Source organism: Ambystoma mexicanum, chromosome 7q (genome assembly GCF_040938575.1).
Source record: "Ambystoma mexicanum isolate Mex_15411 chromosome 7q, UKY_AmexF1_1, whole genome shotgun sequence".
NCBI classification, from domain to species: Eukaryota; Metazoa; Chordata; class Amphibia; order Caudata; family Ambystomatidae; genus Ambystoma; species Ambystoma mexicanum.
In genome coordinates this window covers 1,063,865,912-1,063,889,926 of record NC_090941.1, presented here as the reverse complement: position 1 = coordinate 1,063,889,926, position 24,015 = coordinate 1,063,865,912, and the positions used below count along the sequence as shown (strand labels likewise).

At 42.4% G+C, this 24,015-nt stretch overlaps 1 protein-coding gene across 3 annotated transcripts in view; it reads right to left on the bottom strand.

Moving 5' to 3' along the window:
• FHIP1B (FHF complex subunit HOOK interacting protein 1B) overlaps positions 1–24,015 on the bottom strand; it is an 889,991-nt gene that overhangs the window by 716,683 nt on the left and 149,293 nt on the right. The window contains exon 2 of one of the 3 annotated variants that reach the window (XM_069640430.1): positions 21,099–21,267. The exons of the other annotated variants lie outside the window; for them this stretch is intronic. The gene's annotated coding sequence lies outside the window, so the exon portion shown is untranslated. The remainder of the gene's footprint in view (positions 1–21,098; positions 21,268–24,015) is intronic. 3 annotated transcript variants of the gene reach the window in all.

Sequence of the window (24,015 nt, the reverse complement as noted above, 5' to 3'; positions counted from 1 at the left end):
GAGAAAAAGATCCCAGAGTCAAAAGAATGACAAGATATTGTTAACTGTATGCAGACAAAGGCAATCATTCACCACAGAACTGAAATAAAATCCCAGTGAAAGAAAAATGCAAGACCCATCCCACATAAAAGCTAGGGCACTCGGAGCATAATTTGGAGTCTCAATACTTCTGCGATGGTGTTGCAGGAGCACCGTGCTTGATGATAAATAAGAGCATGAGCCAATCCGCCGTGAATTGCAAAGCAGCGCAAAACAAGACTGTAGGACAGCCAGCAAACATGCCTTTCAATGGGAAGGTGTGTTTGCCTGAACATCAAGAATGCATCCAAGCTAAATTAGGCAGGGAGTCTTTTACCCTAGCAAAGGTTTTAGTGCAGAGTGCACACCGATCTTATGATGTGTAGATTTCAGGTATTCTCAAATTTAATTGCATTTAGGCTTCGGAGGATAGAAATGCAACCCTGGCACAAAAGGTTGCTAATATCACAAAAAGAATATAGTTTCCTTTAGTAGTGGACACCCCCATCTCCTGCACACCGTTGTTACTGATTAAAACACAGTCAAACGTTTGTGTTAAATTACATGTATCATGACCAAAGTCTCAAAATAAACTTGGGTCAGTTTTGTAAAGTGTCTATACACATTCCTTTTTTAATTAATTTAAAATAAATAGCTCAGCGTGTTTCAGGTAAATCCCATCATCAGAAGTAAAGTTTTAATAAATAAATATTCACGAGTCATCTAAAGAATAGGTAAAGGATGCAGTCAGTATCACCATTTTGTTAAAACTTAAACACAACAGTTACTAAATCTTTATCTCGCATAGAATTCAATTTTCATTCACCTGGCTGACTTTTGCGCTAAGAATCCTCAAGATAAATCCTATTGAGACTGGCATTTGCTTCAATATCCTTAATATTTCCGTTTTTCCAAACCTATTAGTACATTCTTTTTTTTTTTAAACAGGTAAATCTATGCTGTTGCCCTAGTTCTAAATCTCATTAGATACATACATGGAAGATCATCCTAAATGCTTACCTCTATGGCAGAGGTTGAAGCTGAGAAAGGTCCTCTTTATTTCAATCTAGTTGTCGAGATAGCTTGCTTCAGAAAACGAAATTGGATCATTTTCACTATCAATCTGAAAGTATAATAATAGGATCAATTGAGATCCTGCGTTCATGCATACCGTAAATATAATGTTAATGAGTTAAACCGGTGAAGAAAATAAGTCACCATCCACCGCCAAAGTTCGATCATACTACTGGATTGTTTATGTGAAAATCACGGGATCTGTCAGGATAACTGTGCGCACTCATTAAGTTCTTACAAGGTAACCTTTACTTTGTTAACACATTTAACTGGTGAAGGAAGTGATTCACCATTCACCACCAAATCTTGGCCTTATTTCTGGCTGGTTTATATGAAAATCGCGGGATCTGTTAAAACAATTACAGACGCCCATTAAATATGGCAAAAGTTCTTAGAAGCTTACCCTTACTTTTAATAACAGAATGAGCCCTGCTTTCTATGGTCAAATCGTGCCTCCTCTAGGAGATGTCTTGCGACCCTGCGTTCATAGACTGGAGGTGCCTTGTTGTTGACAGAATTTCCATTTTCTATTGAAGAAAAGGGAGTTACCTATCAACAAGTTCCTCAGACTCGAGAAGAAGGAATGTCAGTGCCACAGACATTTGGTTAAATCCCTGAAAATTCAACTTTCCTTAAGAGACAACCAAGCAATTTTGAGGTCTTTGATTAGGGCCAATACCAGGGAATTTTGGTCCCAATTCGGGAGATAAAGTAAATAGCATAGAGCATGCTATTCAGGAAGATACTTGGAGGTCCTTTTTTCCAAAAAAATTCAATAGTGCCATAGAACATGTGCATTCTTCAGACTGGTTGTTTAACAAGGATCCAGAGGGTATGTGTCCTTGGGCAGTGGAGGGCATTATATGGGCTACTATGCAACTGAAACCTTCCAGGGCACCTGGCCCAGATGGGCTTCCTCCATTTGTATTGAAAAAGGACCCCATAGCCTGGGCTTATTTTCTAAAACCCCATTTCGATGCTACTTATGTTTCACATATTCTTCCTGCTTCTTGGGCTGAGTCCATTATTATTCCTATTTTAAAAAAAGGCGATCCTAGTGATCCTGGGAACTACAAGCCTATCACCTTAATCCATTTGTCTAGTAAGGTTTTTTTAGATTCTCCTACTAAGAGATCGCAACACCTTTCTGTTCTGAAAAGGATATCCTGTCACGCTTTCAGGTGGGATTTTATAGACATATTGGAACCTCTCTAAATGCCACGATACCGAAACATCTGTTGCACACTGTGAAGGGATTCCAGAGAGGTAATATATATATATGGCCTCCCTGGATCTGTCTTCTGCCTTTGACTGTGTGCAACGGCAGTTGCTTTGGAACAAATTGTTGAGACTCAAGGTACTGAGGAAACGGTGCAGTTGATTGCATTGCTGTGCAAAAACTCTAGGTTGAGGGTACTGCTTACAAAGGAAGGTGTGGTAGCTATGCCTATTTTGACTAACCTAGGGCTTTGACAGGTGTGCACTCTGGCTCCGACCCCTTTTAAACTATATCGCAGAGATATTGAAGAGCTGTGGCTACCCAACAAGTGATTCCTGTTAAATTGGGTCACCTACAACTTCAGTGGATGGCCTTTACGGACGACATTATCATCTTCGATAGGACTCAACTGGGCCTTCAAAAGAAACTGCACATCCACCCTAAAAAATAATCTAAAGGTAAACGGACAAAAATCTAAGGTGGTGGTACTTGGGGACTGAAAGGGTTGAACAGGTGGCTTCTCTACAATATCTAGGTTATAATTTAACCAATACATCATCTATGAACATGTGGATGAAAATGCTGAAAGATAAAATGGTGCCCCGTCCGTCCCATATGAAGACAATTTATAGGAAGCTATGTAGATACTCTTGCCTCCCAGTTGTAAGGTACTACCAAGGAAAGATTGAGCCTATGTTATTATTTGGCCTAGACATTGCATCAGTAAATCTCGGACATAGCCTGGATTCCTATCTAGTGCTATTCCTGGTGCAATTGTTTGTCACAAATTAAATCTGATTCCCTGTAATGCCCGATTTCAGTGGAAACAAGTTATTGATTCTACATAGATTTCTCTCCCCCCTCATAATTCCATTTTTGAGGATTTGCAAAAAAAGTTCGGACTACATGTTCTGTAAAATCTGTTAATCTATTTTGAGGCTCAATGGGCATTCTGCTGGATCGTATTGCATCCTCCGAGTTAAAATTGATGGAAAACCCAGAGGCTGTGAAAACAAAAATGTTTAGAGATGATTGGCGATTGACCTAGGAGGCCTTGGGCTTATTCATCTTAAAAGGAATATGCAAGGTTTCCGCTAAGGCTGGGCAATCTTTCTGTATAGCTTAAGTGCTTCCCATGTGCTAAAGTTTGCACGATATATATGCGATTTAGGTTACACCAAATCAAATCCAAAGAGAGGATTTACACTGGGGTGAAGAACAGCAATCTATGTCCTGTTTCTGTACCTCGAGCTGCCACATGCAAACACTCAAACATTGGACTTTGGATTGACACATTCTAACCCCGATCAGAATGGCTTCTTTTGATAAAGAAGGTGACAGTTTCTCCTTGGAGCGCTCAAAGGAGATCGTGTGGTAAAGACTCATGTGGGGACAGACTCTGTCTCTAGTTCTTGCACTTGTTTGTTTTTTAACTTCTATTAATTGCACATGAATAGTAGAATTCTTTCTATGATTTACGAAGTACAAAATCATGTTTGACTTATTTTTTTTTTTGGTTTTTACAAACCTTTAAAAAGAAGAAATTTTAATCAATGTTGGATAGAACAGATTCAAACACAAGAGGTCGCCCAAACACACTTAAACACAGAATTCTAGGCGACAGTGGGAAAATAAAAACGATGATAAGTATAAAACCAATTAATAATAATGTCTCATCCCACATTGTCTTGCTTTTCTAGACGTATGACCATTGCTTCTAAAAAAAAGTTAATGCAATGGTTAGTTTGCGATCTGTTTCATCGAACAATAACTGCCACCAGTCTTCAACGCATATTGTTGTCCTTTCCATCATATGTTTACAAAAGTGAAGTTCTCTTTCGTCACGAAGGGCTGTGCAAAATAAAACAAGGTGTTTTAATGTTTCGTCCGCAGTATGACACAGCCGACATTCATTTGATGCATCCTTGTTTGTTGACCACAGTTGATTTCTTTCTCTTGTTTTAAACGTGTTAAAACGGAACATCATATAAAGACGCCTTCTCTTCCTGTCTGGGAATAGTTTCCAGGCACTAAGGATCTTATTTAGGCCTTCGCTAGGTATGTTTCATAAGAGTATACATTCTTCTGCGGGCGGTTGTCTCGCACCAGTCTCTTTACCATAGTCTTTTTTTCACGCAGTCAAGATTTGTGTGAAGCATGTCAGAACCAGAGTTCAAATCAGGCAATAGGACCCATTGGGCTAGTACTGAATTCGTATTTTGTTTTCCTGGATTTTCCAAGACTTTATACTGTGGCATGATTGGTTTCATAGTAATTTTCCGATAAAGTGAGAGTGTATTCCAACATACTCTCGCATTTATAGAAATCAAGCTGAGCTCGTATCGTGTACATGCTGATGGGGTGTTTCTTGGTATTCCGAGAACTCTAGACCAGAAGATATTTTCTAGCGTGTCCCATAGCTCAGCAGGACAGCCTTGTGCACATTCGGCTCCATATATCATAGCCGGAACAGCCTTTTGTGTAAAGTAAGCCAGGGCAGGAAGAAGTGAATATTTTCCATATTTCCTGTTTAACACTAGGGCCTAACTGGCAAGTTGGCGGCATTTTGTTTTTGTCAATTGTACCCATGGATCGTCATTCATACTAGCACTAATTTGCATCCCTAGGTACCTTGTAAGCATTATTGGTTTCAGCTGTATATTGTCTATGTGCCAATGAAAGTTCAACATAGCTTTTTTTTGGCCTCGCAGATCTCCGAGCACCATAATTTCTGATTTGGCTACGTTGATACTTAATCCATCCATGCTCACATATGTTGCTAAGGCGTTTAACTTCCTCTGCAGGCCAACTGGGGGTAAATCTAACAAGATAAGATCGTTGGCATAGAGCAAATGACTTACATTCCGGCCGTTTATCTTTGGTGAAAAGGATAACGTACTATTGATTGTTAGATCAATGTCCGAAATAAATAGGCTGAAGGTGCAGGCAGCAAGGGGGCAGTCTTGCTTGACACCACATTGCGTTTGTATGGGAGCGGAGAATTTTCCAGATCGATCAAATCTAATTCTGATAGTTGTCGTGGTATGAAGTACTTTGATCGCAGCAAGAAGACTCGGAGGACACTTCCACTTGGTTAATTTGACCCATAACAGTTTGCGATTTATGCTATCAAAACGCATGTGATAAGTCAATTATTGCTAAGTAGATCCGCTGCCCCATTCTAATTGCTTCCATTTTTAAAATGTCAACAATAAAAAGATTCAAACTGCATCCGACCCCTTTGACAAACCCAGATTACCTCTGGTCAACACGATTATTGTTCACACTCCAGGTAAGGAGTTTGTTTTTCAGTAGTGTAGCGTACACTTTACTCAGAACATCAAGTAAGGCAATCGGTCGATAATCCTTGGGGTTGCACCTATTTCCTTTTTTAAACACCGGAACAATGATTGCATTTTTCCAACCGGCTGGTGTGGCACAGTCGATGGTAACTTTAAGAAACGGGGTGTAACAAAAATCAGTCCATGTTGCTGGGCTTTCCTTTAAAGTAAAGTTTGTGAGCCCATCCGGGCCATGAGCACGAGATCTACTTAGTTTAGTAATTATGTCGTAGATGTCTTCCTTTGCAAACATCAAGTCCCAGTGTTTTAGTTTCTGGGTAGGCAGATCTTGTGATGCGCTTTTCTTCATATACAACAACTTGTAATGAGTTACCCAATCCGTTTCGGTTACCATATTTGTTTGCAAGGCAGATTGGGAACCAGATATGTTGTTAATTAAAGACCAGAACTCGCATGTGTTGTTATTTGTCATTTTTGCAAGCATTACTTCCGCGTCTTTTTGTATCATCATACTTTTGTGTGTCTTAAACCAGTTGCATTTCTTCAGATATTCACAGCTGTTATTTTTGCTACGCGCCCTAACTTCACTTCTCAGTTTTCGCTTTTTTTGAAGGACTTCAAGATCAAATACATGAGTGTTTGAAAAATGACGGTTTTTGAGTCCTTGTTTTTTTTCTTTAGAATTCTCGAGAATGTGTTGGTATTCCAGCTGACAGGGTCCATTTTGGTAAATACAGTTTATTGTTTTAACCTCTTCCTCAGTTAGTCTTAGGCGAATTCGGTTACATTCAACCATTAAATCATAGTCCCATTTCTCTTCTTTTTTCCAAATTAGCACTGCAATGGATGTGATTAATAGGTTATGATCACTTTCAGGCATATGTTTGACTTGAAACGGTTGAACCTTGGAGTGCATACTTTCTGAGACAAAAACAATCTATAATCTTTAATTGATTGACTTTTTAACTTTTTATATTTTGGTTGGATGAAGTGTAAATTTTCTCTTTTTATGTTGAACTGTTGTGTAAAATATTATTAAAACGAAATCACAATAACACATTGTTTTTAAAATGGTCGTCTATTTTAGAATGTCATCGATGTGCTGACGTAGATTACATCACAGTGTTCATTCAAAACAATGAAGTGGAAGTGTGATTTGTACGAGTCAACCTCGTAGAAGTCTATGTTTCAAGATGGTATTAAATAACCTGTAAAGAACTTACAGAATGGCAGTCCTTCTAGAGAAACGAGCAATAAGTCTTCAAGTTGCGAGCCATTCCTGACACCTTTCGTACACCAATGGCAAATTGCCAATGTGGCCTAGGATCTGGGTGGAAGCCATAGTGGGGCAGCAGCTTGCCCCATTCCGACAGGCAACCACTCTTGTTTATAGCTTCAGGCAAGTTGGTAATGCGCATTTGGACTGAACCAGCACGGTACACTCTGCACATCTTGCAAAGACGTATGGCCAAGCTCTCGCTGCTACTATTGTGCCAGCTCTGCATGAAAATATTATATTGAAGTATGAAGTGCTGGCAATCCGTTTCTTTTCACAATTATAAAAATAAATTTAAAGTGTTTAAGTAGAAAGCACCAGCATTCGCCAGGATACAATTAAAAGCACAGTTGTGCCGCTTTGGAGGTAGTACAGATGGATAAGGGTGAGGGGTATAAAGGAATCCTGGCCTAGGATGGCATCCCTAGGCACTCCAGTACCAAACTATAACGCCGTCTGTTCCACCCATGTGGACCAATCACCTGTGCTCGGATACTGCTTTACCAAGAGCTGTTCCGGCTCTTGCTCATCTGAGGAGCGATTAGTGAATTCATCAAAGCCTTTGGCTGGTAAATGTCAATTAGACTATTCGCCCCACCGAAAGAACTTTTAAAGGAACATTAAATAATATCAGGGGACGATAAGATAAAATAAAGAATAACAACATATTGGGGCCTCGACATCTTCTCTTCCAAACGAAAATGATGGATACTAAATGTGAACCCGCATCAAGGTGAAAACATAGGTCACACTCAACAACAACGCAAAACAAAAGATGTGATTGCGTGGAAAGCCTGGAATTAATCCTAAACTCTGGCAGAGCTCTGGGCAACCTTCCAGACCCTCGTTCTTCGCCTGCAAAGCCATTACAGAAGGAGAAAGGCTGTATGCAAACCAGACTTGGTGCCACCCCAAAAGGGGCAGTCCAGCCCGAACTGCTTGGTCACATCCTTTCTGCACAAGACCACAAGCATCCCCAAGAATGTTTCGGCCTTGCTGGGGCTCATCAGTGAGGAGTAGCTTGGGTCTCTAGGCCCAGCAGGCACAGGACCCACGTCTGGGCATACCCATCCCACTCGGGTGACTTATGCAAAACAAGAGGTGATGGCAGGAAGGTTTGGAATGAATCATAACCTCTGGTACTCAACAATAAGAACTCATTGAAATATATCTGGCACGAGAAATAGGACCCCCAACTGAGGTTGTACATCTAGAAGGGTGCTGAATAATGAACCTTTACGTCCCCTAGCAACAGAAAATTAAAGAAGCGTTTCACACTTATTGAACAAATATGTGACGAATATGCCCATTATCGGGGAGATGTACTGAATAATGACAAAGCGATTAGTGCACTACAGATGTACAACCATCTAGACCACATACATTGGAAGACAATAGATGTAAATAAGCAAACCCCTGAAGAATGTCCAGCATTAGAAGCATAAAAGGAGAGAAAGCTGTCATGTTGGATTCAGGTAATCCATAGATTGCAAGACACACTACGTCGGACTAGTTTAAATACTAATCTAGTTGACAGAAAGAGAGGATGTGACAATCCACTGGTCCCCATTGCTAAATGACCTGTCAAAGGATAATGATCTACGCCTGCCGTGAAGGGGCGCAGGTAGAGGGGAAGGGAGGGGGGGGGGTAGAGATGAATGGGGATGATATGAACTTGGGAACTGGCTGTAGGCCAGCCTAATCTCCAAAGAAATGACGGATGAAGTAGAATTGCATGTTGTGACCATTGGACCGAATGGAAGCCGGGTAGGCGATTCTGGACACTGGATGGTGGAAGGTAGGGTGAGGTGGGGGTTGATGGGGGTAGAAATTTGTTGTCACTGTTGGAAATAAAGTGTTAAGAAAGTGGGGGAGGGTATCAGGGGGTCAGGTGGGATGGAGGAGGGGGAGTTGTGGGTTCTTTTTTGGGGTTGTTATAAAAATGCTAATAAAGAGCGTTTTAAAAAAATACTAATATAGTTATGAAGTACTTATTTTGTTATTTGATGTATGAACTTGGCTCATGACACATGAATCTAACGCTATTTTGACTGTTGACTTATACAACATGTATATTTGTTAAGCACTCTTTACACATTGAAGTTGTTTTCTTATAAATCAAAACTGCAATAGGCACTTCAATTATAAATTGATCTGGACACTAAAAGTCTTGGTATAATGCGGATAATGCAATAACAGGAACTCTACCAGGGTTATTACTAGCCGGGGAAATAATGATGCATGCCCCCTGTTTCAGGAAGTGGATCCTAGCCATAGTGGAGGAGCGTGTCCTTCCTTCCTTTTTGGATGCAACCGCCGCCAGTGTTGACAAGCTGTGCTCCCTGAAGTTTTATTTTGGGCATAGCATTCGTCTGGAACGACATGCCAGGGCGGCATCAGTCACTGCGGGCTATTTCTGTAATCCAAGGCTGCCTGCATGTGGCTGCTGCCAGCCTCCCCTTCTCTCACAGAAGTCACTGGACCCTCCGCCCTCCTAGCTCAAGGTGCTGGTGCAATCAGTTCACGGGCAATGGATTCAACGGTTTGTTGGAACGCTTCTAATAAGCCCGGGGGAAAGATAGCGCGGAGGATGCGGGTTGAGTTGCATGAAATAAATCGTACTTTGTAGGATTACAAAAGAAACGTTCATTTCACTTTGGAGACATTTTTGTTAACCGCCATCTGTAGCGCCTCTTAGTTCGCTGGCTCCCACCGTGCCCCGCCCCCCACCAACGCGCAATCCATCCCCTGCTCCTGTCTTTGTGGCCTCGAGTTCGTCAAGTCGAAATCGCCTGTCTGAACACGGACCTAATATGTACGCGTTGTAATTCCCTCTGCCTGCGATAACCTCCTGCTGCTTCTCTCTTCTCCAGCAGCGCTATGCAGCGCTACAAAAACGACTAACAGGAGAAAACGCTATGCAGTCTACTTCGTTCTGATATACGCGCTTCGACAGTGGCGTGAGGCGCTATACAAGCCGCTAACATTACATAGACACAATTAGCTAGTTCAGTAAAAACCCTTCAGCACACACGGCGTATGAGCTCTTCTCCATCGCCAATCGCCCAGTCCTTTAGTATCCTGGATGGGGTGAAAAGCACGAGACATGTCTTCTGGACCTCAAGCCAGTAACTGTCTCCCTATTAGTAGTTCATAGGAGAAAGTGGAGGGGGCCTGGGGACGGTGCGTGAGTGGGCACGGTGCGTGACTGGCGTGCAGGTCCTAGGACAGTTTTGCGGGAGAGATTTTAGTTGTGCGCGTGCAAGACACATGAGCCGTTCTTTGCAAGTGTTTTGTGGTGGCGTGTTTGAGACGCGGGTGTTCTTCGGGGCTCAAATAAACACATTGAAGTGTTAACGTTTGTATTAGTCATTCTTGAGTTGCGTGTGTCAGAAAAGCACAGTGATCGTCCCCCTCTCCTATGCAATGGCACTGGCAGTCTGCCTCACCACACTGCCCACGCTCTAGTTCACAAAACACACCAACATAACAATACCCTCGTTTGCCATGCCAACTCGATCTGGGCATACGCTCTTTTCCAAACGTGACCCTTGTTCACATTTCTGTTATGCAGAGTAGACTGCCTGCCCGCCTGACATAGTGCCACAAACACGTCTCATTACTGTGGGCGTGTAAAAAATTAAATAAAAAAAGAACACTAAGAATTTGCCAGAGTGAACACAAAAGTTGAATTGTGATAGAAAATGCACCTTATATCCACGTTCCCCTTCATCGTCCAGTACTTATTATGTGGGTAGCAACATCCCTAACAGGAACGCATTTTCTTTCCCATGCCACCTCCCCCCCACACACTAATTCCTGGAACATTGAACACACCCCAAAATGCATTCACTTTAAAACAGAATTCCTGCCTGAAGGCAGGGACCAGTGGGTGGACTGGCCTATGGGGAACTCTAAAGATTTCCTGATTGGCCTCTGCACCCTGTGACCCTTTTGAGTGTTAACTTATTTAATTTTCAAATAATCTCATAGGAAAAGGGTTGGGCTTCGTGAAAATGTATAAATATGTAAAAGTTCTCGACTTCTCAGCCAAACAGGCCATCTCTTCTTCTCTTCTCTCCCGACTACCTTCCTTACTCTGCTTCCGCTCATAACCTTGGTGTCATCTTCAGCCCATCACACTTTTTGTTCGTCATCTCCAAATCTGCCAATGACTTAAGCTCCTGAATATCAGAAACATCTGTCTTCTTCTTCCTTTCAATACTGCTAAACAGGCAATCTCCTCCTTAGTCCTTTCTAGATCAGACTACTGTGCCAGTCTCCTCTATGGCCTTCCCAAATATGCTTTTTCACCTGTGGACAAAGTCCTCAACTTTGCGGTCCGCACTCTTATTAGCAGACTTTCACGCTTTCACAGACTTTCATGCCTGTAAAAGTTAGGCAATATATCGCAGAAACAGCATTGTCTTACTGATAAATCACATGAGGGGCAAAGATGTCTACATTGCAACCCGACAATGCTTTTGTTTCCCTTTTATGTGAACCACTGCGCTCAAAACATTGTAAATGAAATAAACAGCATGGTTTACCCTCTTTATTCTGTGTCCAATCACATGTGTGCAGGACCCCTCTGTGTCCATGAACCAACAGTACAAGCAAACTCACTCAAAAACCGACAGAACTGCATCTGAACAGTAAATGAAATATTGCTTGCACACATGTGAAGGGAAATAAGGGAAAATTACGTTTAAAAGTCGTCGTGAAATGTCAGCTTTTGCTTGCACAGAAATGTCAGTGAATATGTGTGGGAGGGGGGGTTTGGCTACACATGTACATGATATTCTTCCCCACAGGACTTCAGCTACCTTGAGAACCAGTAAAACCAGTTTGGCTCAGGCAGAAAAAAAACCTCAATTGGAAGTCCTGCATCACCTGGAAGTCACGCTTGTAAGTGAACTATTTAGCAATGGCATGTGAGGTGGCCGAGAGTGTGAGGATTCTCTGCCCTGCCAGACTAGCAGGCAGAACTGGAAGAGGGAACAAAGAATGTCAGTGTGGCTAGTACACGACCAAGAAGTGTGATTTCCCCCAGGAACCCCTCTGAAAGACGAACTGTCCAACTTCAAAGGGCATCATAAAAGTCCATTGTTGCAAGCCGAGCCAGGAGGAGGGAGTTTGCTGTGGGGGATGCAGCATCGCCCCCACATGTGACTGATCCTCCAGATTGACATTAAAGGACTTCTTAATTTAAGACATTTTTCCCAGCACTCTGAATAAGTAATAATTTTGTTGTGATGCTAGTTTTCCATGTGATTTTTCAGCTGATGTAAAGAGACCAAGTGCATGTTTCTAGCACTTTGAGAACTGAAATGAACAGGAAAGATGCATTGCTGGCCGATTCATAAATGGAACAAATATAAAACTAGATGGAAAGTGACGTTATGAACTTGTGTAATCTTTGGCAGAATTTGAGCTGTTATGCATTTCAAGAAAAGGGCAAACATTTGCCAAGGGCTATTCTACCTCGCATGGGGTTGGCGGTCGGCTTGTCTAATTCCCTGCGACACACTGAAACCGCATATTCACTTCTTATGGCGGTGGCAATTATAAGTTTGGAGTTATGATCCATAACTCATTTTTGCTGAAAAGTAGACATAAGAAACAAAGAAGTGTCATAGACAAATGATGCTTTCTCCCCTGAACCAATAGGCCCGGGGGGGCGGAGAGAGGAACGACAGACTGTCCTGTCCCAGGATAGGAGTAAATCCAGACTACTCCCCACCCCCCCCAAGATTGTAAAATCAATGATGTCATTTGGGAAATATAGAAGGGGGACACAGAGAGACACAAGGCATCCATCCATCCACAGCAAGATCCATCCATCCACAGCAAGATACATAGATTCCAGATCCAGACAGACACACAAATCCGGGGGAGACAGGAGAGGAGGCAGGTGATCCCATCCAAGATAGTGCAGTGACTAGATCCTTGCCTAGCTGGCCCCATCCAGGAGAGCGCAGTGACCAGATCCATTGCCCGAGCTGTCCAGAGTGACCAGAAACCTTGATGGCTTTCCAGAATTACAAACCCAAGATTAAACATGAGCGGGTCCCAGTAACACTGCGCCAAGGAAGTATGCAAATGAGGACTTGTAGTCCAAAAGATTTATTCAACACAGCAACAGCCTGACACGTGTTTCGAGCCTGAACCAGTTCTTCATCTGAGGCTTGACTACAATTAAGGAACTTATTGGTGTACCACAAATAAAAGAATTACAATATATGTTGTTGAAAGGAAGTACCAATTAAAAAGAAATAAAATAAACAGACAAACGGGTGTCATAACATACAGGGGCAAGACCAAGGAGTAAGTTTGCCAAATTGCATAAATACATTTTCCACATAAATTAGTGCAAAGACATAAAACATAACCAGTAAACAAGAAAAAACAAAAAAAATTCAATACCGCATTTAGTCGGAGTTCATTGGTTGGTAGGTGTTCAAGAACCGAAGGAAGCAGAAAAAAGAGGAAAACAAATTGCTAAATTTCATTGTAGGTGACTGTAGCAGCGCAATCAGAAAACAAGAACTCTGTAAGTCTATGAATTTCAACTTATATTGAAAATAACATGAGCCCAATGGTACTACCTTGACTTGAATTAAGGACCTGGTAATTGTGATGTGAGGACAGTGCCAAGAAACCTCTGCAGAAGTAAAAATGCCATAAGGAAATTACCAAATTGAAGTAAAGTAAAATGAAGTAACACAAAAAATAATACAAAAGCATACCTCAATGCTTTGCAATTGCGGAAGTGCTAGAATGAGAATAGGAAAAATAAAAAGAACACAATATCGATGTCAATATGCTTGAAAAAGCCCATTGAATTGTGATATGTAATTAGGTAAGAATTAAAATGAGAGTCACCGCATCGTAGGAGACTAAATGAAAATGTCATAAATTGAATAGATCAAGGCTCGTAACTACAATGCGTGTAAATTCAATACGTGTAGAGTACCAGGTTTCAATTGCTTGATTGAGTGAAGGGAATATAGCATGTGAAGTAAATTAAGCATGGAAAGAACACAGGGATCGTAGAAAAACGTCTTACCTAGACGGCCGTGAGGGATAGACAGCAAGGAGTATAACGCGCGACCACGAACATGGAAAAGGGACTTAAAAGGTAAAGCCTCTGAAGGGGAGGCAGTAAGGAATGGGCCGTCCGTGGCCACATAGTAACTAAATTTGGCCGCCATGTTGGGTATAACAAAAAGCAGAGGTCAATCAGGTTTTGCATCAAATTCAAAGGCTGGTGCCAATGTGAAGCCCAATTTGCTTACATGAACGGGAAGTGGAGAGCCGAATTAGATGAAAGTTCTAATGAAATTGAAACCTTAATAATTAAAGAAGAGAAATTAGAAAAAACGTTAACAATTACAATTGTACTTACACGCGCATAAGATTGCCAAAGAAAGACCTTATTTAAAGAAGAAGATAAATTTAAGACTAGCCAAGATGGTTAGAAGGGTGTGAACCCGCAGGAAGAAGGATAATGATAAGGAAGTCCAATTTGAAGGGGAAAGCGAGGTGGGTGGGGTTATAATAACCTTAGCTAAAACAGAGGCACTGTTTATGAGTGCGCTGCTAAGAGCCAAACAAATTATGTGCATAGGAAACCCAAATACAGTGATTACACTGACACCAGTGAACATCAGCAATGAAACAAAAATGATTTACAAGAAAGTAGCAAATTCATGGTCCGAATTTAATCCAAGACATACAGTATGATATTTGCATATTAATAAGGCTTCTAATTGGCGTAATTTCAAGGTTAGATTGCCAACTCTAGGGGGCAGTGTAACTTTACATAAACCCACAAAAATAATATCATCTTTACAGTCCAGTTGATGTGATTTTTGCCAATGATTGGCGAGAGGGTATTTCGCATCTTGACTGCCAATTGTAGATAGATGTTCACGGATACGTATCTTCAGTGGTCTAATAGTACTACCAATATATTTGAGGCCACACGTACAAATGATACAATAAACTACAAATTTAGAATTACAATTGATGAACAACTTGATTTTATGATCACCTCTTGTTCCAAAGGAGACCTGTGATGTTTCAAATGTAAATTTGCACATATTACAGCATCCACATTTGTGAAAGCCTGTAACACGTTCAACCAGGTAGTAGTCGGAGTTGGCATGCTCATGAATGAAGGACAAAGTTTATTTTTGAGAGTCTTTCCTTTACTGAACGTTATACTGACATGAGGGTCAAGCCAATTGGCTATATCTGAGTCAAGATGTAACAGGTGCCAAAGTTTCCTCAAAATATTATGGATTTTATGGCTGTCCAAATTAAACCTTGTAATCAACCTAATTTTCTGAGTGACTAATGACTTATCACTATTTTTGGGCACTAACAAATCCTTTCTCTTAAGCTGGCGTACTGTAGCCAATGCTTTATCAAGGCAGGTATTATGATAGCCTCTCTCAAGGAATCGAGATTTAATAAGGAGTACTTTCATGGTCAAAATCCTGCAAATTAGAGCAATTTCTCTTGGCATGAATAAACTCTCATTTAGGGATATTCGCTATTAGATTTTTGTGGCAACTTTCTGCATGCAGTGTTGAATTAACAGAGGTAGATTTACGAAAGGTTTTGGTTACCAAGCCATTTGGGGTTAAATAAATGAAAAGATCCAAAAAATCAATGTGAGTTTGACTAAAGGTAATTGTAAGCCCCAATCATTGTTGTTCAAGAAGCAGACAAATTTGAGAAGTAAATCTTGTGTACCAGTCCAAATCAAAATGACGTCATCTATATAACGTTTCCATAGATGTATAAATGGAAGATAGACAGAGTTAGCAAATACAAATGACTGTTCAAAAAAGTGCATGAAGGCATTCGCAAGTGCTGGTGCAAAGCTTGCACCCATTGCACACCAATCAACATACAATGTATGTTGTAATTCTTTTATTTGTGGTACACCAATAAGTTCCTTAATTGTAGTCAAACCTCAGATGAAGAGCTGGTTCAGGCTCGTAACACGTGTCAGGCTGTTCCTGTATTGAATAAATCTTTTGGACTACAAGCCCTCATTTGCATACGTCCTTGGCGCAGTGTAACTGGGACCTGCTCGTGTTAAATTTGAACTTACCTCAGTGGAATTATACTAGCAGTATATCCACACTTCCCAGACACCTGCAGCCTTGTTGCCTCTTTCTTAATTGTCTGGACACAAGCGTTGTGGACTTGTGACTTTCTCTGCCAATTTGTTTTCCTACAAACCCAAGATTACATTGTAAGCAGCAAATAACCCCAGTCCCAAATTCCACAACCCTCTCTTTTGAATCTTGTATCGCATTGAAAATCCCATTGAAGGTCCCCAAATTGCCAGTAAAATTAATTCACCTTTTAATAGAAGAATCTGTATTAGCCTGTGTATGTTAGGGTATTCCTTTGATAAATCTTTCAATAGTCTGTATAAATCCTTAGCATTATTTTCAAGTAAATCAATTAATTCACCTATAAAAAAGATTCACAGTGTTGAGCTGGTTGAAATTCGAAATTAACCACATTGTGCTAAGTGCCTTTCTTTAATAACTATAGCCATTAAAGTATAGCCTCAACAGAATTAGTCTTGGTGTAACAAAAACCGAATTTGCCCGTGTATTGTGCGTTTTCCTACGAATTCCTAATTTGCATCTGTCCCATTGAAAAACCCAAACCGTAGTCCCATTGAGAGCAACCCCTTTCTGTTAGAATCCTATCTGTTATGTGCCTCTATTCCTTGTCCGTAAAACCAATTTCCAATTTTGACAGCCAAGCCCTTTTCATGGCTGCCTGTCATCACACGTCCTGTGTAAAACGAATTTCCCTTCTGCCATGTGTGTTTTTCTTTTGCATTTGTTTTTTGTCCCAAAATCGACTTTCCTACATTGTGTTCACATTGCCCTGCAATGCTGAGTAGTAGTCTTTAGGCTTCCTTATCTTCTAAAAGTGTAGCAACCCGAATATCCTTTTTAGCTGTCCCGCCGTGGTTGTGAGCTGCTGTGCGAATAATAAGTAAATCTGATCCTGCCGTTTTGCTCATAAATCGGGTTTTCATTTTATTTTCTGACTTCTCATCTTGCGGTGGTGGGCTGTATTCTAAACTCGATTTTTCTCCCTTTATTTTTACTCCTTGCCACTGCTTTCCATCCAAAGGGAATTAAGTTAGCTAATGTTTGGGAGTGAGTGTTGCAGCGGGAGCGCTTAACTTTAATGCTATCTATGGCTCTAAATTCATTTTTCCTGTTTGCCATTAAAGATTCATGAGAATTGTGGAGATTTTGAACTAACTGTTGTAGGAATCTTTGCATTTGTATTGCCACAATGTTGTGGCTGTTGTCAAATTGTTTGATTTTGCATTTCATTTCATTAAACCATAACATTAATAAATATCTCATTCATACACAACGGCCTGGTTCCTAGTCCATTGTGACACGGGGTGTTTGTGAAGGTGGGTACGAGACGGGTTGGGGGCCTACTCAAATAAAAGAACCTGTGGTCGATTAAAGATAGAAAGCTTTTTTTTGTTGTGCGCCACATTCATTGTCAGGGGAAGGAGGCCCTGGCTGGAGTGTGCCGTGTTATAAAACCGTTACACTGTGAATGTCATGTCTGAAACATCTGTTTACAGTGGTCATCCCGGCAGTGTGACCCCGTCAGGAAGGTACGAGTATGTGATTTGTTGGAGACAGAAAGTTTGTTCTCGCCATAACTTCAAGGGAGACCTGCACTTTGATCAGGAGCCACAGAGCGCTCAATTAAGCAGAGAGACACTTCGATCCACAACAGACAGGAAGATGGGTAGGGCCTAGTAGTACATGTTGTCTCCTCTTTACCTTCCTTGTTGCAAAGCACTCTGGTTATGACCTCACGCATAATAGAAGATAGTCAGTGGGGACCCAGGATTGGTTCATTAAGATAGGCTTAGTCTGCACCAATCACTGGGGCCCATTTGGCTTTAAAAGAGGGCTGAGCCCATCTCTTAGCAGATCATCCAACGACTTCGAAAGGAGTAAGAAGAAGGACTCATTTGGTCCCTGGCTGAAGGTACAGTCTGCCTTATAGCTTCCACCAGTGATGGAAGCCCAGGATTTCTAAGAGGGAAGCAGGATCCCTCCCCTAAACATCTCCCAAGGAACAGAGGGAGATACCGACCTTAGAGAACGAGTCCAGCAGCTCCAGAACAGGTATCCAGCCAACAAACAGCATGCCCTGCTAGGTTCTGCCAGAAAGCTTTCTAGGTGGGAAGTGCCAGAGAGTCTCTGAACAAAGGACAAGGCCGTTGCCTCAGCTTTGGGACGTCCACCTTGAAGGAGGACAGGAGCCCAGCGAAGAAGCTAGGAGGAGTGCACCAACAAGCATCAACCATGTTCTACTTTTAAGGACATTTTCAAGGCCCCCTCAAGCTGTATCAGGCTGCACTGCTGTTATCACGCTGCAGTCGCTCACTCCATCCGAGACGCCTCGACCAGTGCATCAGACCCACCAACCAGTACCTAGACGATTCCTGACCCTTAGCCGCTGTGTATAGGCCAGCTTGCAGCAGTCCGTCCAGCCTCGCTCCCCGAACTGCCTGCCGCCTGATACCCGCAGCTGTCTCCCGTCTTGAAATCTGTCGCAGAAGCTGCAAAGCACCCTGGAACCGACAACGCTGTCGAGCACCATGAACTTCTACAAGCACAAGGTACATTGTGGTTCTGTCCCCCTTGTCCTTCCCCGAAGGCCCTTAGTGACATTTTACGACACATTGCTCTGTTTGTCCGGAAACCAAGTAACTTTGAACAGTTAAGACCAATTGCTTTACCTGCTACCCTCCCGTCAATATCTAGAGCGCATCCCATTCCTTTGTGATGCTGTCTGTCCTCACTGTTCCTTTACAGGGTGGGTTGTATTTTGTAGTATGATAGTAGTATGTAGTATGATAGAACAGTCTGTTGTAATACAACCTTGACAGGACAGTCCCTTTTATCATGGGTAATAATTGTATTTTCGCTGCAACTAACCAACGACCCACGACCTTGCGGAGATGAGCCTGCTGCTCTGTCCACGTTACCAAAATTAGACAAGGAGGTATATAAATTACATGCGTTTCCAATCTGTTTGGATCCCTTCTGGTGTACTCGAGGTGTGGGGCTCATTGATGGTTTAGAAACTGATATCTATCCCTGAACCACTGGTGCCCCGGAAGTTGATTCGCCACAGTATGTTGTTATAGGGTGATAGTTATTTACCAAAGCTGTATCCATGGTGTTCATCAATAACGGCGTGATCCACGACTCGTTAAGTGACAATGGAACCATACTGCCCCTGAAGGAGATGTTTACCATCTTTGTGAGCCATGGGACCAATAACTCAAGGGACTCTTTAAAGATATCGGCTGGACCGGTGTCTCCCAAACAAGATGTAGGTTTTAAATTGGAGACTACGACATGAATCTCAGCTTCTGTATAGTGTCTAAAGTCGAATTTGGGCACTGGCGAGCAGCTGCCGGTGTCTGGGGTACTTTGTTATCCTCAGTAAAACCCCCGAGACTGGTTTGCCTATCAAAGATGGCTCGTTGATGGCCTGTGATTTTGTTGGTAACCTCATTTTGCACTTCCTGAAACCAGGCTGAATCCCTGGTAATGGGTGGGAAGGTAGAGGTGTTTCCCTCAAACTCCTTAAGATGTTCACTAGAGCTGGATTTAGCATTGTTGATTGTTGTTAGGTTATAGTTCTTGTTTTTTGCCTCCATGATTGTAAGTTTGAATTTTTTCACGAAGTCCTTATATGTTTTAAGAGTGTTACAGGGGTTTATTCGCTACTTCCTTTCTAACAATCTCTTCTAGCTTGTTTGATATCATTAAACCAAGAGTTCTTTATATTCTCTGGTTTAATCATCTTCGTCTTTTCCAGAAATAAAGCCTCTATAGTACAGGACATGGCAGAAGAGAGATGTGAAACTAGGTTTGTGGCAGTATCAAACAATTCTAGAGGGTGTAATCTGGATGCTAAGGATGCCGAGGATTTCATGACTGTAACGTTCTTAAAATGCCTACACTTTTTGGGGGTTGTGGGCTGTTTATCCAGCCTGAGTGGTGCTGTCGGTAGTCACACTATAGTGTTGACCATTAAATGATCAGACTATGGGCACTAAAGTGTGGAGATGTGTGCAACATGCAGATTGTGTGTCAAGATCCAACCAAGGGTGTGACCGTCTCTGTGGGTCTGTTCCTTGACCAACTGTGTTTAACCAACGGTCCCAAGAGCTGAGAAAAGAGATGAAACCCATGTCTCCTGTTAATTTTCGGTCCAAAGATTAAAATCACTCAGAATGATTCCTGGTGATTGAGGCTTGGTGATATTGTTAAAGAGAGCAAGGAATTTTTTTTCAAATTGATGGACTTTTTTGGGTGGCTTATATAAAGTCAAAATATTCCTGGATGGATTGGGGTTGACTTTCATTTTAATAAGGTTTTCACAGCCCTCCAGATTAAAGGGTATGGCGAGGTAGCAGTCTAAAAGATCCTTTACAATAAGGGCCACCGCTCCACCTCTTTGTTATAGACGATCGGATCTGAAGATCTTACACCCAGTGGGAAAGGATTGTAGGGCTGCCATACGGGCTGCCTCATGTAGCCAGGTTTCTGTGACAGCTAGCATATCAGGTTTAGATATGGCGAGGTGATCTGCCACCTCAACCCTATGTTGAACTCAAGAGTGCGTGGTCAGGAGGGAGATACTGAAATGAGAGTCTGAGGAGACATTAATAGCATCAATGTCAGCATCTATAGGCGCGTTCATCTTGGTACGTTCAGGTCTATGAGTATCAGGCTCAGTCATCACCTCGATGCCAAGGGCCCTATGTTCAGTGGGTTGGGTGTTTGGTATATTTTGTATTTGTCCAGGCATTGGGTTCTCGATATAGGTATCTTCACAATGTTTTATGGGAGTCATTGTTCCTTTAGGAGTTATCAGATCAGGTGCCTCAGTTTGTTTGATTGTTATTGTCATAGGGGGTGGTGAATTGTGGTAATCGGGGTACCATATTAGTCACTCTGGATAGAAGATCCAGTGATTGATAGCGGGCAACTATTTCTGCATGTCTCTTGTGATATGAATTAGGTTCCAAAGTAGCCATATTACTACTTCTGGTGCGAAGTTTAAATATTAGTTCTGAGACAGGAGACATTAAGATCCACGCTTTTACCTGCTCTAAGACCGATGTCCACACCACAGAGCGCGCATCTTGTACGAACCAGCGAAAACAGCCTCTTCAAAACGCGCCGCCGACGTGCTATAATCCCTGCTGTTGCTGGAAAGTGTAGTTCACACGAACTACGGCGCACACAAGTCGTTGCAGCAAATGGGCTCCCAGCCTGGAATTAGTAGTAAATGAAAGCAAGGCACACTAATCAGCGAGAGCCAGAAAATTATATTTAAAGGATACAAAAGATATTTTCCACAAAGCGCAGTTTCACACACACTTGGCTTCAAGGTTGCAGTCTAATATCCGCATGCACATACAGCTTCACAACAAGTGTGCAGATGGACCGAAGCAATGCAATGATACTGGTATAAAACCGGTACATGGCACCCGTAACGTAAAGGGGGGGGTACCTTTGTTGCTATGGGGATGCACCCGGAAAAATGTAAATAAAAAGCAGTACCAGCATGTCAGACGGGTAGTCGGCTGTTGCCCGTGAAGACCAGAAGACACTCTGATCTATGGTACAGGGCTGCAACCGTCGCAGATCCCAACAATTTTACGAGACATTATCGTGTGAATTTGCACTCAGAAAGGGCGTCCTCGTTTGGTAGGTGCTCTGAGAGTGCGGGAACTTTGTAAACAGACTTTCTGACTAAGTGGTGGCGGGGTGTGCACACAGCATACCTTTCGTCATAGTCTTTGGTATACCTCATCAGTAAGTACTGGACAAGGGAGTGGGATGTGGATGTAATGATCCGATTACATACCGGTGATCTTAATTACTCCTAGTTCATCGTCTCAGTACTTACGACCTGCCCCTCCCTCCCCATATGGGATGCAATGGGTCTTGGTATCTTAGTTGGAAATATGAGGAAAACGAATGCATGCTGGGGTGTAGGGAGTGTTCTACTCCAAGGAAAAGGGGAGGGACAATGGGAAATAAAATAAACAGAAAAGGGGTTCCTGTCAGGAAGTGTGCTACCCTCATAAGTAAGTACTGACACAACAAAGAGCAGGACTAGGAGTAATGGAGATTACCGGTAAGTAAACGGATCATTAATAATTCTGAAAAAAATAAGCCACTCAACTGTAGTGAATCAGCAAGGGCAACTCGGGATCCATCCCTTCATGATCAATAAACTGAGCAATATTAAATTGGGTAATGGTGGCTATTATTGTAGCGCTTCAAAGCAGGAGAAACATTATTGCCCAGATTCGTGGATTATTTGCGCCAAAAATAAAAACGGGATTTGTGCGCCATTCTGCCCGCAAATACCCATTTGTTAAACTTTGGCGCACATCATCCATGAATCAGGGCCTATGTTGTTAGGCATTTATGATGAAAAAATGTTTTTCAGGACAAACAATGGAGCACAAGGGAGGAACGGGTCTGTTCTACAGGCACAGGTAGACCGCCTAAATCAAAAGCAGGCGATTTAAATACTAATAGGAGTTTCTCCACAAGAGTCACTGTGCGATATTGGATACAGAAATGATCACTAAATCAGGATCACTTTTTAAAATATTATTGGCGTTCTAAACAGCGACTGAAGAGCTCTATATAGGGCAACATAGTGGAAAGTGGGGAGGGAAGCGGTTCAGAGGAAGCAAGAAACTCACAGCTAGACACGGATGCACTGCGGCTCCCTGCGTGAGAACCTGCAGGCCTGTCCCAAAGCGGCCATCGAGGTGCTTTCACCAAGGCAGGCTGCTCTGCTGGCCGCAAGTCGCCTCTGCTCCTACAGGAGTGGAGGCTTGAGAGACGCAGCCTGGGCAACTCAGTTACTTCCAGGTGGTGGCCCCTTAAGGTGCCTAGGCACCACAAAGAGAGCCTTGTTTGCTGGTAGCAGTGAAGGTTCATCTATCTACCCACACCAGAATGTAGATTTGAAATTAAGGTTTAATAGATCGGGAAGGGAGATTAGTCAGGAAGTGTCGGTTGGTTAGGCAGAGTTTCGGGACGAGCCTAGCTGACCGGGATGCGCAAAGATTAACTGCCAGCTGCTAAAGCTGGGGCAGGTGCGACAGGCGTCCTCACCCTAATGGAGAGTTAGGGTCCTCAACGACTTCTGAAAGGCCTGGTCTTTACTCCAATGGTGTATGGGAGTGAACAACAGACTGTTCCTGGTAGAAAATGATAACGGAGGTGGGTGGTAACCCGCACGCACTTGCGACCCGGAAGTGATGTAAAGCGAGTGAACTATACCAGAAGTGGCATGGGTCTGCAGAATGGTGGCAGGCCACCCAGAGTTTAATGCTTCCAACCCTTGCTCACTTGGAATCAGTTAAAGGCATGGTCTAGTAAAAAATGTTATTGTCCCTACGGGTCGGCCATGTTTTTTTAAGCCTAAGGGGCTCGATTTTAGAAAACTTTCCTATGGACCTTACCCGAGTTTTCGTCCATTAAACGCATGCGAAAACAAGCACCAGGGAGCCGCCATTTTATGATAATCCTATCTTTTCCCCCCATCGCCCTGGCTGACCTGCTTTTGCGGCACTTAATCAATTCCCCCGCCCCTGAGCCTGACATTATCAAAACATTCATATTCCCCGCCTCTCTCCGTGACGTTACTGTGCTGCGTAGGCAAACGCGCCCAGTCGTCTTCTGCGCGACTCCACACAGAACCCGGAAACCAACACAAATCAACTCACAAGACAGCGCGCCACAATTCGGAATATGAAACTGTACTTTAAAATGAAACAGCAACGCGGTACATTTGGTAAAGTACATTTATTTGACATTAAATGTTTAGAGAATATTCAGCAATTGCCATATGAACTCCGAAAGCCATTTATTTACTTTTATCTGTATCCGCAATAACTGTTCCGTTTCATCTTGAGTCACGCGCTGTTCCTTTATGGTACACAGGGTGTTCATTTTCGTAAAAAGAATCACTTTGGAAGCATGGTGAACCGC